A 15,005-nucleotide genomic window follows, 5' to 3' on the forward strand; every position below is an offset into this window, starting at 1 on the left:
ATGCAAATTTCTATATAATTGACGATTCCGCGGGGGATTTTTCTTGTAAACAAAATTGACCATCTCTGACTTTCGAACTCGTTCGAGACATTGTTAAAATAAACCTTTGATATGAATTACAAAGCCATCATTCGAGCGAGAAATGGACGATTACAAAGCAATTTTCCATATGATTGATATTATTAAGCGGTATATATCCTTTAAAAATAATTCATCGGCATTGATTTGCAAACTTGCCTAACATATTGTTAAACATTTGACAAGAATTGCACACGTGAGCGCGCTTACAAGATCGGAAAGACGGGTGCCCGGTATTTATATGTCCACATTGCGTTACACGGGGACAATAAATACAAGTATCAGTTTCATCATAGAATACAACAGATCACAGTTGCTAAATAAATTCTGATACTTGTTACATACAAACGTGAAGTGATGTTTGATTGTCATGAAATATGACTGAACAACTATCTTGATAACTTTTTATAAAATGTTAATGTTACATAAATAATATATGCATAGATCAAAAATGGACAAAAAACAAGTAAGACAAATAACTGTTTAAAGTAGACAACACTGTTAATTGGAGACTATTAATAATTATAATGGTTAAACTGCCAATTTTGTGTGACCACCTGGTTGTTACATGCTCGCATTATTGGACCTTGACCATCATGATCTAGACACAATCCACTTTTGATATGTTTGAGATATCCACTCTAAAAAACAATTAAAAACATAAAAGTAGGATTTAAAGCTTTATTATGTGTACTCTTATATATATATACCCCCCTCTTTCCCGCTGTACTAAAATATTCAGTAAACACGAAGCTAATAAGCGATGGATGTAAAAACACCATGCGCACTCCCAGTCAGACAAAATATCACAATCGGGAACAGGATACTACAAACAAGGACTACAGTTCTATCTAAAGGTCCTAGACCGTAATAACATGTCGCTTGTGCACGAGTCCATCCCCCAAACATCGTATCGGTCACGTGATGGTGTCAAATAATTATAACCACTCCTTTCTACGAAGCTAGGCATACATATTGAGATACAAATATAAGGACTGTTTGAGCTCTAAAAAACATACATAACACGCCACATTCTATGTATGGCTGCCCTAAGCCAGGAGCATGTAGTCCAGGGGTTGTCGCTTGTTGCCGTTTGTCATAATTGTTTCCGTTTTATTCGTTAAGCTTAAATAATGCTATTATATTAGTTGTTTGTATATGATACATAAACGTATTAACAATCGTATAAACCCGGTAATGCTAAAGAGTGTATGGTGACCCGAGGTAGATGCTTACATCTACGTCATTCGGTCTCTACTGGATAGTTGTCTAATCACTAATCATACTTTTATATTTAACATTTGCTCATAAACACACAAGTTTGGCATTTCGTCGTATACAACAAAGAAACTAGTTAATTCATTTTTATACTATACAATTTAAGACCTTGTAATCATCGTCATTTTGGGAAATGTATCTAAAGGACGTTTCTAAAATACGTATTTTACATTGCAGTTAGTCCTGTTAATTACAAACAAGGTAAAGCAAGTGATGCATACCATGTAGGTAATTTTTTATCTATTTTTTGCACCTCATTTTTCTCTATTCTTTCCATTTTTGTCAATTATTCTCTATTTGGTAAACCCCATCCACACCCTCATGCATCAAATCTAATGCCAGAATGACAAAGCAGAGCAAAATGCATCAACAAGGTCAATGAAATGATCAAACTATATATTTCTTTGTCATTTGGTCTCTTGTGGAGAGTTGTCTCATTGGCAATCATACCACATCTTATGATTTTTATATATAACCTTTCGCCTGATAGGTGCCTCGAGCTCTGGAAACCAGGCAAACCATGATTATACATATAGCACAGTCTTTTAACATTAAAACACAGACCTTTTTATGGTCCCATTTATCACGAGGACCTATAATACAGCCTTCTAACACCGGTCTGGTACCTTCATGCATGTCTTTCACAACCACACACTGTAAAGTTGTTCGAAGTAGCTTCTCTTTGGTCCATGAAAAACCCTTAATTTAAAGAGGAGGACGTATTTAATATATATATATATATTAAACAGTAACCTAACGACAAAAAAAATTAACTCAGAAGGTCAATGTATGGGTTTAAACAACAGGAAAGGGTCTTATAACAGTTTTAACACTTGACACATAAGTAACAAAATTATATATCCCGTAGCCATATGTGACATATATATAGATATTCCATCAATGTCAATCAAACGGACGGCATGAAAAATTTTATCCTGCATTTTTTTAGCTGTAATCTCTGTCCTGCCTTTTTATTTTTCACTCTGTTCGGTCCTGCCTTCTTTTTTTTAGTTTTCCTGACTTTTTTTTACCTAAATTGTCGTCCTGACTTTTTTTTTTCCAAGTGTCTCATCCTGACTTTTTTTTTGCTTAAAACTCCTCACCCCCCCCCTTTCCCCCCTAAATATCAAATGGTAATCCAATTATTCTCTATATTCTTAATGTTATTGTCCTATTTTCCTCTATTCGTTATAGTTCATGTCTGTAATTCTCTATTCTATAAAACCCGTTCAGAACTTCATATAAGTTAATATATTTTTTTTTGATCTGGTATTGTCAAATCAAAACGTTAAGAAAACATTACATTGGAACCAAATTATTGATAACCTGCATTTACTGCATATAATAGTTTGTTCTGATAAAACACGATTCAGGAATATCTCTGCAAGTTAAAGGATGAATTAGGAAAATATCAACATGATTACCTGAGTTTCCAGTTTGTAATGACATATTTCCAGATAAAGTGCTTCTGGTGCTGGATATAGATAACTATGATTGTCTAAACATTGATTGTTTTGTATATTCCGTGCCTACAAAAGAAGTAAGTGACACTAACTAATTATAGTTATATATTTATTTAAACAAAATCATTAATAACATTGTACACTACGCCATACAAATGTTTTTTTGTTTTTTTTTAATTTCAATTTTAAAATATGAATCAGATCATATTATAACTAATGTAATGTTTTTGACTTTTTTGTTTTACAAAATTTAATTTATTTTCTAAGAAGAACGAAAATATTTAAGGTAGATGGGGTGTCTAAATTATAGTCCATACATTTTTTTTAATAATTTGCCAAAATGTAGTTTTTATAATGCTTTTTTAAAAATAATAATAAAAAGAATGGGTTACCGTGCTTATTTTCACGCTACACGGTGTTCAAAATTGACAGATATTTTGGCCACGAGCATCACTGAAGAGACATGTATTGTCGAAATGCGCATCTGGTGCAAGAAAATTGGTACCGTTAACTTTATTCGACCATAAGTGCCTTTTTAGTGATAGAGGCAACATATATAACACAAGTCCAATTTTTTTTATAAGCGATGAAGGGCTGATAAAACAAAAAAGAACCAAAAGTAAAGTACAACCCGGTCAAGGAATCTGATCTATTCATAAGGGAGAAACATTCCTTGAATATCGCCCTGAACATTCATGAAATATTTGCCACTGAACGTTAAAACCCAACAATCAATCAATTAATTTATAATGATTTCGGAATTTTATAATATTCGGCAAATTTGAATAGAACAATACAGGTATTTTCATGCTTGGTTAGACAAGGGCACTACAGTTTGTTTGTTTGGGTTATTTATGGGGGGGAGGGGTTGCGTTCATCAATCTTTTCTGTGTAATGTTTTGCTGTTTTCGTTTGTCTTTTAATTTTTGTGTCATTGCAAAAGATTCGTATTTCTTTCTGAAGTGTTCTGATTGTTTAAAAAATTGTCTGCCATCTGGCTAATACTTACTGATCCCCAAGCAAAAACATTATCATCAAAGATGAATAATTCCGGCCAGATAGTTGTCAAAAACCAAGTAAAATTTTTACACTGTGATTTCTCCTTCAGCTTGAATCGTTCTGATAAATCCCCAGCGTCAATAGTCTAGCGATAAATAAAGAAATACTTAAGGTCAAGATACTGTAAACGGGCTGTGAATGCACAGATTTTGGCTCGTTTACAGAAATTCATGTATCAACATATTTTTTGTAAGAAAAATCCATATATGGACTTGAAATTGGAGATTTGATGATTTTCGACAAATTTAAGGTAGCACAATACAAAGATTTTTTTACTTCCAATCACTAACCTTTGAAATTCTGTAACTTTCTTATGAATGCATAGGAAATAAAAAAAGAGGTATATATAGATAGATAAAAGATTACTCTTTTAAGTGAATGAAATATTTGTATTATGCAATCATTATGTAATCAATTATTATGTAATTAACGGCAAAATCTGGGTAAGTTCACTCGAATGAATTTAGCTCTATCATCTCTTTAACTATACAGAAAATTTTAACAAAATCTTAACCAACACATCATGGGCTTCAAAAGGGTGTCTCAGATTGTCTATATGGTGTTCCATTCTCTCATAAATCTCTAATTAGTGTAAACATCCTAACCACATGGAAGAAGATAATGTTTAATTAGGTGTAAAATTTGTTCTTTACATTCTATCTGAAATCTGAGACACCATTTTGTAGATAATGGCCATAGGAACAACATATAGTAAAATCAACCCTCTAGGGATACCTATGCAGAAGCTAATTTCATTTGAAAGTGGAAATTTGGTGAAAAATATTTTAGACACAGTTAACATTCTAATTGGTTACATAATTGTTGCATAATACTAACATTGCATTAATTAGAAAGAGTAATCTGTTAGCTATTCAAAACTACCACTAATCTAAATTTTCAAGCATTATTAAGAAAGTTACAGCATTTTAAAACTTGGGAGTTGGAGTTATAAAATCTTTGTATTGTGCTACCTTAAGAACGTTTTACGCCGATTTTATGTGCTTTCTATACAAATGTTCACCAATTTTGAAAGAATTCAATTAGTTATATTTCAGAGAATAAAAACAATAATTGCATATTGTTTTCGATTTTCAGTTACAGTTCAACGAACCGACTTTGTATGCAAAGTTTTACCAAAATGTGCGGCAAAGCTCATTTACTATTCCTTGACCTTAAAGAATACAAAAAAAATCAATAAAAATGGAAGAAAGAAGTTTCATAATAAACGCAACATTTCGTGTTTCACCGAGCAATGTTAAGTAAGGACTGATTTTACCTTAACAGAATGCGGTATGTCTAATTTCAACATTAGCCTCTTTTTTGTGTTGTAAAACACAATGTAATATCTTTGTATGTAGATAAGAGTAAATAAAATAATTCTAATATGAATCGTTGATTTTTAGATCGTATATTGATTTTGTAAATATTTTGTGGATCTGTAATTTTACCGTCAACTTATACGAATTATAGAAATATATGTGCACGATTAGTTAACTATATAGCTGCAATAGTTTAAACTGTATCATACCGCCATTTCTGGGTAACTATCATAAACAAATCGTCTGTGTTTCGGTTCCATCCACACTTCTACTGCCCGTTTATAATTGTAAACCTCGACATACCTTCTACCACCGGGAAAAACTGTATGGCTGTGAACGTGGTATGTGTCCTATATGAGAGCAGGGAATGTGAATAAGACGTCCACCACACATCCAGACCTTAGTTAAAAACCAGAATGAAATTTTAAAAAAAGGTAAAGAAAATAATTAAATTTAACAGATGCAAAAAAAATTATCATTACAGTAATTGTATTTTAATCTGATATTGATCAGAATAAAAAGAAATGTATCTAATGCGAAAATGAGACGGCAATTCATCAACATGATACAACAAAAAATGCTCGGGGGGAATGGAACGCCACAGCTGCCTTATGATAAGAATAACCATGGCATTAAGGTTAGAGATATATCATGAAGAAAATGTTCTATACTTTAAATACATTTGACTATAATACTATGTCAATTCGCTATATCACTAAGATACATTTATATACTATAAAGACATTTGACTATAATACTATGTCAATTCGCTATATCACTAAGATACATGTATATACTATAAAGACATTTGACTATAATACTTTGTCAATTCGCTATATCACTAAGATACATTAATATACCATAAAGACATTTGACTATAATACAGTTTCAATTCGTTATATCACTAAGATACATGTATATACTATGAAGACATTTGACTATAATACTTTGTCAATTCGCTATATCACTAAGATACATTAATATACCATAAAGACATTTGACTATAATACTCTGTCAATTCGTTATATCACTAAGATACATTTATATACTATAAAAACATTTGACTATAATACCCCGTCAATTCGTTATATCACTAAGATACATGTATATACTGTAAAGACATTTGACTATAATACTCTGTCAATTCGTTATATCACTAAGATACATGTATATACTATAAAGACATTTGACTATAATACTCTGTCAATTCGTTATATCACTTAGATACATTTATATACTATAAAGACATTTGACTATAATACTCTGTCAATTCGTTATATCACTAAGATACATTTATATACTATAAAGACATTTGACTATAATACTCTGTCAATTCGTTATATCACTAAGATACATTTATATACTTTAAAGACATTTGACTATAATACTATGTCAATTCGCTATATCACTAAGATACATGTATATACTATAAGGTCATTTGACTATAATACCCCGTCAATTCGCTATATTACTAATATACATGTATATACTATAAAGACACTTTGATATAACATGGAGTTACCTTTTCATACTACTCTGTCATTTCACTGTGTTACGAAGATAACATTCATACCATGAAGACATCGGGATATAGCATGGAGCTACGTTTTCATACTGATACTGATTTGTCATTTTACTAAATATTTATGTGATATTGCTATGACAAAAAGATACATTTTATACTACAAAGATATCTTAATATAACATTAAGCAACTATTTCATACTAAGTTGTCACCTCAGTATATTATAACGATACATTTCTATACTATACAATCATCTCGATATAAAATAAAACAATTGTTTCATACTATTATGTCATATAACTATCTAATAAAGACATATTTTATTATCAAGCTAACAATTCTTATATCACGAAGTGTCCTCTATATACCAGCAGACTATTTGATTACACTATAAGATCATTTCATCATACGATAAGACTATTTCATCGTACCACAAGACTATTGCATTATACCATAAGACAAATCTATAAATAGCGGCAAAAAATCACCGCAAATTCATCAGCAACATCGATTGTAATAATAAAACAAGAGGCTCTCAAGAGTCTGAATCGCTCACCTTAACTTTTTTGGTTAAATCTCTCATCAATGATTATTTTGGCTTTTCAATTTATTTAAATGTTCTTTGAATCGTCCTATTTTCTTCAAAGCAAAACAAATAAAATGTTCTCCTGTGTTCTATTTTAGCCATAGGAGCTATATTTCTTGACATACAAGGAAATAAAATATAAAATTTATAATAGATACTCTGAAACTCGTTTAGCCTAAGTTTGGCTGAATTTGTTACAGCAGTTTCAAAGGTCAGAAGATTTTTTAAAGTAGGTCAACATGATGAACAAATTGTGAAAAAAGTCTTTAAAGGGCAATAACTCCTTAAGGGGTGAATTGACAATTTTGGTCAAATTGACTTATTTGTAGATCTTACTTTGCTTAACAGTTTTGCTATTAACAGTTTATCTGTTTCGATGATGATATTCAATATAATAACCAAAAACTGCAAATTTCTTTAAAATCATCAATTCAGGGGCATTATACCTGAAAAAACAGTTACCCAATTCGGCAGAAAATTTCCGTACAGGTAGACCTTGACCTAAAAAATACTTTAACTTCTTGTCTTATTTGCTCTAAATGCTGGAGTTTTTGAGATATAAGCCAAAAACTGCATTTTACCCTGTGTTCTATTTTAGCCATGACGGCTATGTTTTCTAACGAAATAGAAAATAAAACACAAACTTTATTTTATACATCCTACTGATCATTCAGTTGAAGTTTGGTTGAGTAGTTTTAGAGGAGAAGATTTTTTAAAGTTAGCAAATATGATGAACAAATTGTGAAAAATTGTCATTAAAGGACAATAACCCCTTAAGGGTCAATTGACAATTTTGGTCATATTAACTTATTTGTAGATCTTACTTTGCTAATCATTTTTGCTGTTTGCAGTTTATCTTTATCTATAATAATATTCAAGATAATGACCAAAAACTGCAAAATTTCCTTAAAATTACCAATTTAGTGGCAGCAACCCAACAATGGGTTGTTTGATTCATCTGAAAATTATAAACATTTTTACCCCATGTCAGATTTGCTCTAAACGCTTTCGTTTTTGAGATATAAGACAAAAACTGCATTTTACCTCCATGTTCTATTTTTAGCCATGGCGGCCATATTTTTTCACAAAATGGAAAATAAAACACAATCTGTATTCTAGATACCCTAAGGATCATTGAGCTAAAGTTTGGTTGTAATTGGTTCAGTAGTTTCAGAGGAGAAGATCTTTGAAATAGTTTACGACGACGACGACGACGACGACGACGACGACGACGACGGACGACGACGAACGCCAAGTGATGGCAAAAGCTCGCGTTTCCTTTTAGGAAAGGTGAGCTAAAAAGGCCGCAAAGGAAATCTTTTTTGCGGACTTCAGGGAATCGCTTTTAAGATGAATGAATTTATCGACTCTAATGTTTGAATAACCCTCAGCAATGCAGAGTTGAAAATACTTGGTGTCGACAAGATATGCGACACATACAGATTGGTACCTCTAAAAATAAAGAAACAAAAACTAGATAACATAAAAGACAAAACTAAAAAGATGGCCTTTATTCTTTTCGCCAAATTTAGAACGTAATGATCTGTAAAATGAAGTAAACAAATCCATGCTGATAGTTGATCAATCTTAACTTATCTATATTTTTTTTGCGTTTAACATAGACATCTTCGGGTCAAAGGGACCCGAGAGAGGGTGCATTTCAATACTCAATTGATAGAGGGTGCCGTTGGGTTTCCGGTACCCTACCTTTTTTGTATAATTAAGATTCTACAACTGCACAACATTTAAAATTTGCATATGTGAAAGCGTGACCTTTTTTCCATTTTGGTTTTCTTTCATGAGGTGTGTTAAAAAATTTACAACCAAAGTGACGAAGAAGGGAAAACTTATGGACAGACACACAGCCATGAACACCCCGACTTTTGGCTGTGAAAAATTACCGGGTTTTTTATTTAACAAGTAAAGTTTTTTTTCCCTACCAATTCACATAATAACTAGCAAAAAAATGGACATATTCAAGCATAAATTTAACTTTATAGTATTAAGGAAGTCTACACCCCCCCCCCTTCACACTGATCCCACCCCCAGAGTAAACATTCTGAAAACATTTATGTTTCGAAAAACATCCCGTAGCACAACCGAAAGTCTGGGTGTTCATGGCTGTGTTTCTTGTCACAAACTTTCCCTCTTCACCACTTTGGTAGTCAATTTCTTAACACACCAGATAAATCCAAACCGTGCATAATGAAAAAAAATTACACTTTCACATACGCATTTTTTCAAATGTTTTACATTTTGAAAATCTTAATTATACAAACTATATTTATTTATTGATATATTTTATTTTCAAGTAATAATAATAATACTTGTTGTACAGTGCATCATAATATAAAAAGAAGATGTGGTATGATTGTCAATGAAACAACAGTCCATTAGAGACCAAACTAACACAGAACTTAACAACTATAAGTCACCATACGACCTTCAACAATGAGCAAAGCCCATACCGCATGGTCCGCTATGAAAGGCCCCGAAATAACAATGTCAAACAGTTTAAACGAGAAAACTAACGGCCTTATTTATATATAAAAAAAAAAGAACATATACAGACGACAACCACTATAATACAGGCTCCTGACATGGGACAGGCACATACATACATAATGTGGCGGTGTTAAACATGTTAGTGAAATCACCGCCCCCCCCACCCCCCCCCCCCCACTTACATGGGACAGTGGTATAACAGTACAACATAAGATCGAACTATACAAATCAGTTGAAAAAGGCTTAACTCATCAGATGCACAAAAATACAAGTGGAGGTTGCCGGGTTCCTCTACATCCCAACAATAAAAAGACACTAGGAACAGACCTGAGAGTACTCGTAGTTATTTGACAGCTAGTGCTAGTTTAAAGCCACTAACAATTAATAAAAAAATCATGCATCTTAGATTAGATCGTAACCCTATTTGGCTTGCTGAAAATTACTTGAATATATAAATGTAATTGTTGTTATATTACAGGTAATCCCTGTCGATCTCAAGTGACCTATTCCAGCGGCTTATCTCTACCACTCATTACAAATTAAGTGGTAGAGATAAGCCGCTGGAATAGATCACTTTAGATCGACAGGGGACTTAATCGAAATTTATGGAAAGGTTGTTGATTGAATCATGGGTAGCTGAAACTAATCATATGTCGATTTAAAAAAAAATTGTTTACAAATTCAAATAACTTAAAACCTTAGTCGATATTTGTCGAATCTTTTATACCAATTTCGAGTTCGTTTCATTTCCATATAGGCGAGGATAATTGACGAACTCTTCCGGCGAAGGACATAACTCGAAAGTGGTATATGATATCAGCATGAATTGTCATAATCATGGTAGTTATTGATATATGTGTGTCATAAATGTGATATGGTTTACATTTTCATTATTCAAAATATATGAAAGGTGTGAGGCATTGGATATTTCAGCTTCTCGCCCATACCACAAAAGGAGTTAGTTCCCCCTTTCCCGAGGTGATCATACAACGATGTATGTCGTCCAAAACTACTTTTAGTAAATATGGTCTAGATGTCACTCAGACAGCATAACAACTAATTTCTGTTCAATTGTTTAAGTCATGTTGTCTTGTAATGTTTAAAAAGTTAATGTATATATATACAATTTACATTAATAATAAGTACATACCCTCCAAGACATTTCCAGATTTTCACCACCCCATATATACATGCCTTCATCGTAAGTACCTATCTCACCAAAATATTTACTGTCCACGGCATACGCAGCACCAACCATTACCGTACCACTGAAATATCAAAATCAGAAAACAATTGTAAATAAAGGTTAATGGTTTTACTCCTGGTGTTTTAATAATGCGATTTTCTTAGAAGTGGAAATTTAGGGGGGAGTGACAGGAAGATATGACTCGTATGAACTGAAAATAAACGATTTTGTTCAAGACAAGATGAAAAAGAATATGCTGCCTACAGCAACGCCGAAATTAATTGTGTACAGAATTGAGATAATGAAATAAGCCGTGCGAAATTATTAAGCCGGCCTGGATAAAAAATGAATGATCTGTCTGTAATCAAAAAATCATATAGTTGTCACTTAACTTCATACCAAAGAATGTACTTTTGATGTATTTATATTGGATAACAGCACTGGCACGATACCTCTGCTGCTGGTTGGTTTGGCTATCATTTTTATAGGGTCAATTTGGTCATATAGCTCTTCAACTGTTTCGATTCTTGTATATTGGCTAATTATGGGCCGAATACCTTAAGAGAAAAGCCCTATGAACGCATGAAATGTATAAAGTGTTATTTTCAATACTATTTTCCATTTTAGATATAGTTCTAGTTTTATTCTAATAATACTTGTTATGTTTCTTATTATTGAATATTAACATACGGTCTAGCGTCTTCCTCTGTAGCTCCAATCTGATCTTTTCTGAAGAAAGTTTCAAAAAACCCAAGTTTCCATTCAAACCCATAGCGAGGCAAATGACTCTCGTAGAAATAATATTCAAAGTTTTCTGCATTTACATAGTCAAGTACTGCCATAGCTATTGTTTTTCTGTCCTTCTTAACCTCTGTAAGCAAGGGTTGTAACCTGAAAGTCAATCAATACACTTTTAAACACAAAATAAGAATTCTTCCTAACTGAAAATAAAACATTGACTATATGCATTCAGATTTAATAGATTATACATATAGTGGGGGGTGGGGGTAGGGGTTAACGTATCATTATTTTATAATCATATTTCACTATCAGTAAATGTAACAATGCGTCCTTGGGTAGTTGAAGAGCCTCTGAACTAGTACCCATGTACGTTGATATTGACTAAGTATTTTATTATTATTGAGGTATAGCAAGTAGAGGTGTAATTAGACTAAAAAAAGGACAAGGGTTAAAAATAATCAAATTTATTCTCTGTGTGTAATTACAAATTACCAATCATGCCAGTTTCGTACTGTATATATTATTTTTACAATAATGTCACTCATTCTTAAATCCTAGAACTATCTAAAACGAAGGATCTAGGTCATATTTATAAAATAAGCAAACATTTCATTAAATACAAATAAATGACCAATACACTAAGGAAGCAACACTTTCACTGACATTTCTCCTCTTGAAAAATTACTGATTGGAGGTTTGCAGCTATGAAATTAAACTCTTTTAACTGTACCCCCATTTCAAAGCATTAACCTAAACAGTACTTCACACCATCTAATCTCACAGCGATAACTTAAACGATACTACACACCAGCAAATATCATAGCGTTAACTTAAACGGTACTATACACAACCCAAGCTTACAGCGTTAACTTTAACGGTACTTCACATCACCTACTCTCACACATCCTAACTTAAAGGGTACTACCCTAAATTAGTTCTAATCAATGTCATTGCCAGTTTTACGTTGTTGCCTTCCGGGATAAACGAATAATGCTTTACTTCTGGGATTATACGGCAGGTGAATAACAGTAAAAAGGCGATTTTAAAAGTTTCCATACCGATGTTTGTACAAGTACGTCAAACCATGAGTCGACTTAGTTGATTACCACCATGTTTAATATTAGATTTCATTCAAATGTCTAGCGACTGACATGACTATCATTTTATCAATTATGGTTTTGACGAGGTCTATACGTTATATATGGACCTGTTCATATTATAATGACTGAGGTCCATAAATACCGTATTGACTGACTGAGTGAAAGTCCTTAATCTATATATTACATATGTTAATAGTGTAAGTTTACTAGATGTTACTTTTTTTGGAAATGATATTGACTCCATGATACTATTTTAGGTAACACGGAGTCAATATCATTTAAAAATTGTAACGTCGAGTCAATATTTCAAAAGAGTGAAAAAATACAAAATATATATTGGAAAAAACGTGACAAAATAACCCAGTGAAAAACAAGAAAATAAAATCATATGTGATACCAGTCTATATTGACTTCCATGTGACTGTCATTCACCATTATAGTAAAGCTAGTGAGATACCAGTCAATTTTACATATGGTGTAGCATTCTCCTGTTTTCATTGGATATAACGATCACGCGTTTCAAAGGTTATTTTATGTATCCGAAGCCTTGTCTCTATCTTTAAGTATATTGACGCTATATTTCTAGTTATAGGTATATTGACGGTCAATATAAAAAATCTTGCTAAATTTAGATTTATGACGGCATGACGTCTCACATAAGAACCATGGAGGAAGCACCGCAGCACACGAAAGGAAAATGTGTTTATCAGAAGGAAATATCAAGAATTTTATTTTAAATGCAGTTGCTAAGAATACAAGAAAGCTAACGCAACAAGCTATGAAGTTATTCAAAGAATATTGATATTTTTATTAACATGTTAAAATTCTTGCAAAATACAATTCAAAAGTACACAGATGAACATTGAACGCCATTTTCCTAATACATTATTTACATATATAATATATAAATTAAGGAATTTCACTCAGTCAATACGTTATATATGGACCTGTTATTTCCAGGACTTCGTCCTCGGTCAATATAATCTGAGCAGGTCCATATATAACGCATTGACCTGTCAAAAGTCCATAATTAATAAGTATTTCATATCGGTTAAGAATTAGATTCTTTTATTGGATAAAAAGGGGCCATATGACATTCTTTATTCTTTAGTATCAAATTCCATCGGTCATTAACAGAACAAAACGGACCAGAAAATCGGTCTTTAACGGACTTGACTTGTACATGTTAATGACCGGTGGGTGTTGTTTTCTCTGTAAAATTACCGGTTGGGCGTGCTTTCTCTGTTTAGAGAGATGTACCTTAAATAAAACTTTTCCCTGTTTTCAGTTTTATATTAAAGAAAACTTTATATAGTATTCATATACTGAAAAATTGCACATAAATGAATGGCAGTGACTTATAGCTACATGTTTTACTACGACTGGTATTCACTCTTTACTAAAGAAATCGAGTTTGCTTTGAACATTTTTAATTAGTGAGAAGTTGCAAAAACATGGTTCTTCAATGTAATAAACATAATAGTTATTGAAGAACTGGTCATTATCGTGATACATGGACTGCTGAAGGACAGCCCATATACCACGATAATGACCATTTCTTCAATAACTTTTATGTAAATATTGACTTCCATGTGTCTGTCTTTCACCGTTATAGTAAAGCTAGTAATATACTAGTCAATATTGACTTCCATGTGACTGTCTTTCACCTTTATAGTAAAGCTAGTAATATTGTGACGAAAAATATTCAGTTACCTTAATTGTGTTCAGGAGTTCTAAGTTTATCTATTAGGAAATCGGCAAATGTTTAAATTCATTCACTCTCGTCTCTTAATGAAGTACGTTTATTACGGTTGTAATGCGGAAAACGATTTCTGAAGTTTTGGTTTTGGTACTGGTTCCAATCCTTTCAAGTCGACAAGTAAGTGCTTGATATTAAATTACTATAGGCGTTATTTTAAAACGTAACAGTCATACGGAATATATTTATTTCTGTTTAGAGATTATATGCATTTTGGTTAGAGATTATTCTAGTATATAAGTATAGTTTCTCGCAACGTTAATCAGTTAATTACTAGCAGCCATGAAGCTAACTGGAAAAGAACCTGCCTGGAAGTTTTCCGCAAGTTCTGACCAGGTGTCCGTACAGCTCACGTTGACCAAGACAAAAGCTAAGGAACTAGAGGCACCCTCTAGTAAATCCAAGCC

At 32.4% G+C, this 15,005-nt stretch overlaps 1 pseudogene; it reads right to left on the minus strand.

Annotated features, from left to right (window-relative positions):
• Positions 1-593: 593 nt before the first annotated feature.
• LOC143077013 (polypeptide N-acetylgalactosaminyltransferase 1-like) overlaps positions 594-15,005 on the minus strand; it is a 29,494-nt pseudogene continuing 15,082 nt past the window's right edge.

Source organism: Mytilus galloprovincialis, chromosome 5 (assembly GCF_965363235.1).
Source record: "Mytilus galloprovincialis chromosome 5, xbMytGall1.hap1.1, whole genome shotgun sequence".
In the NCBI taxonomy this organism is placed as follows: domain Eukaryota; kingdom Metazoa; phylum Mollusca; class Bivalvia; order Mytilida; family Mytilidae; genus Mytilus; species Mytilus galloprovincialis.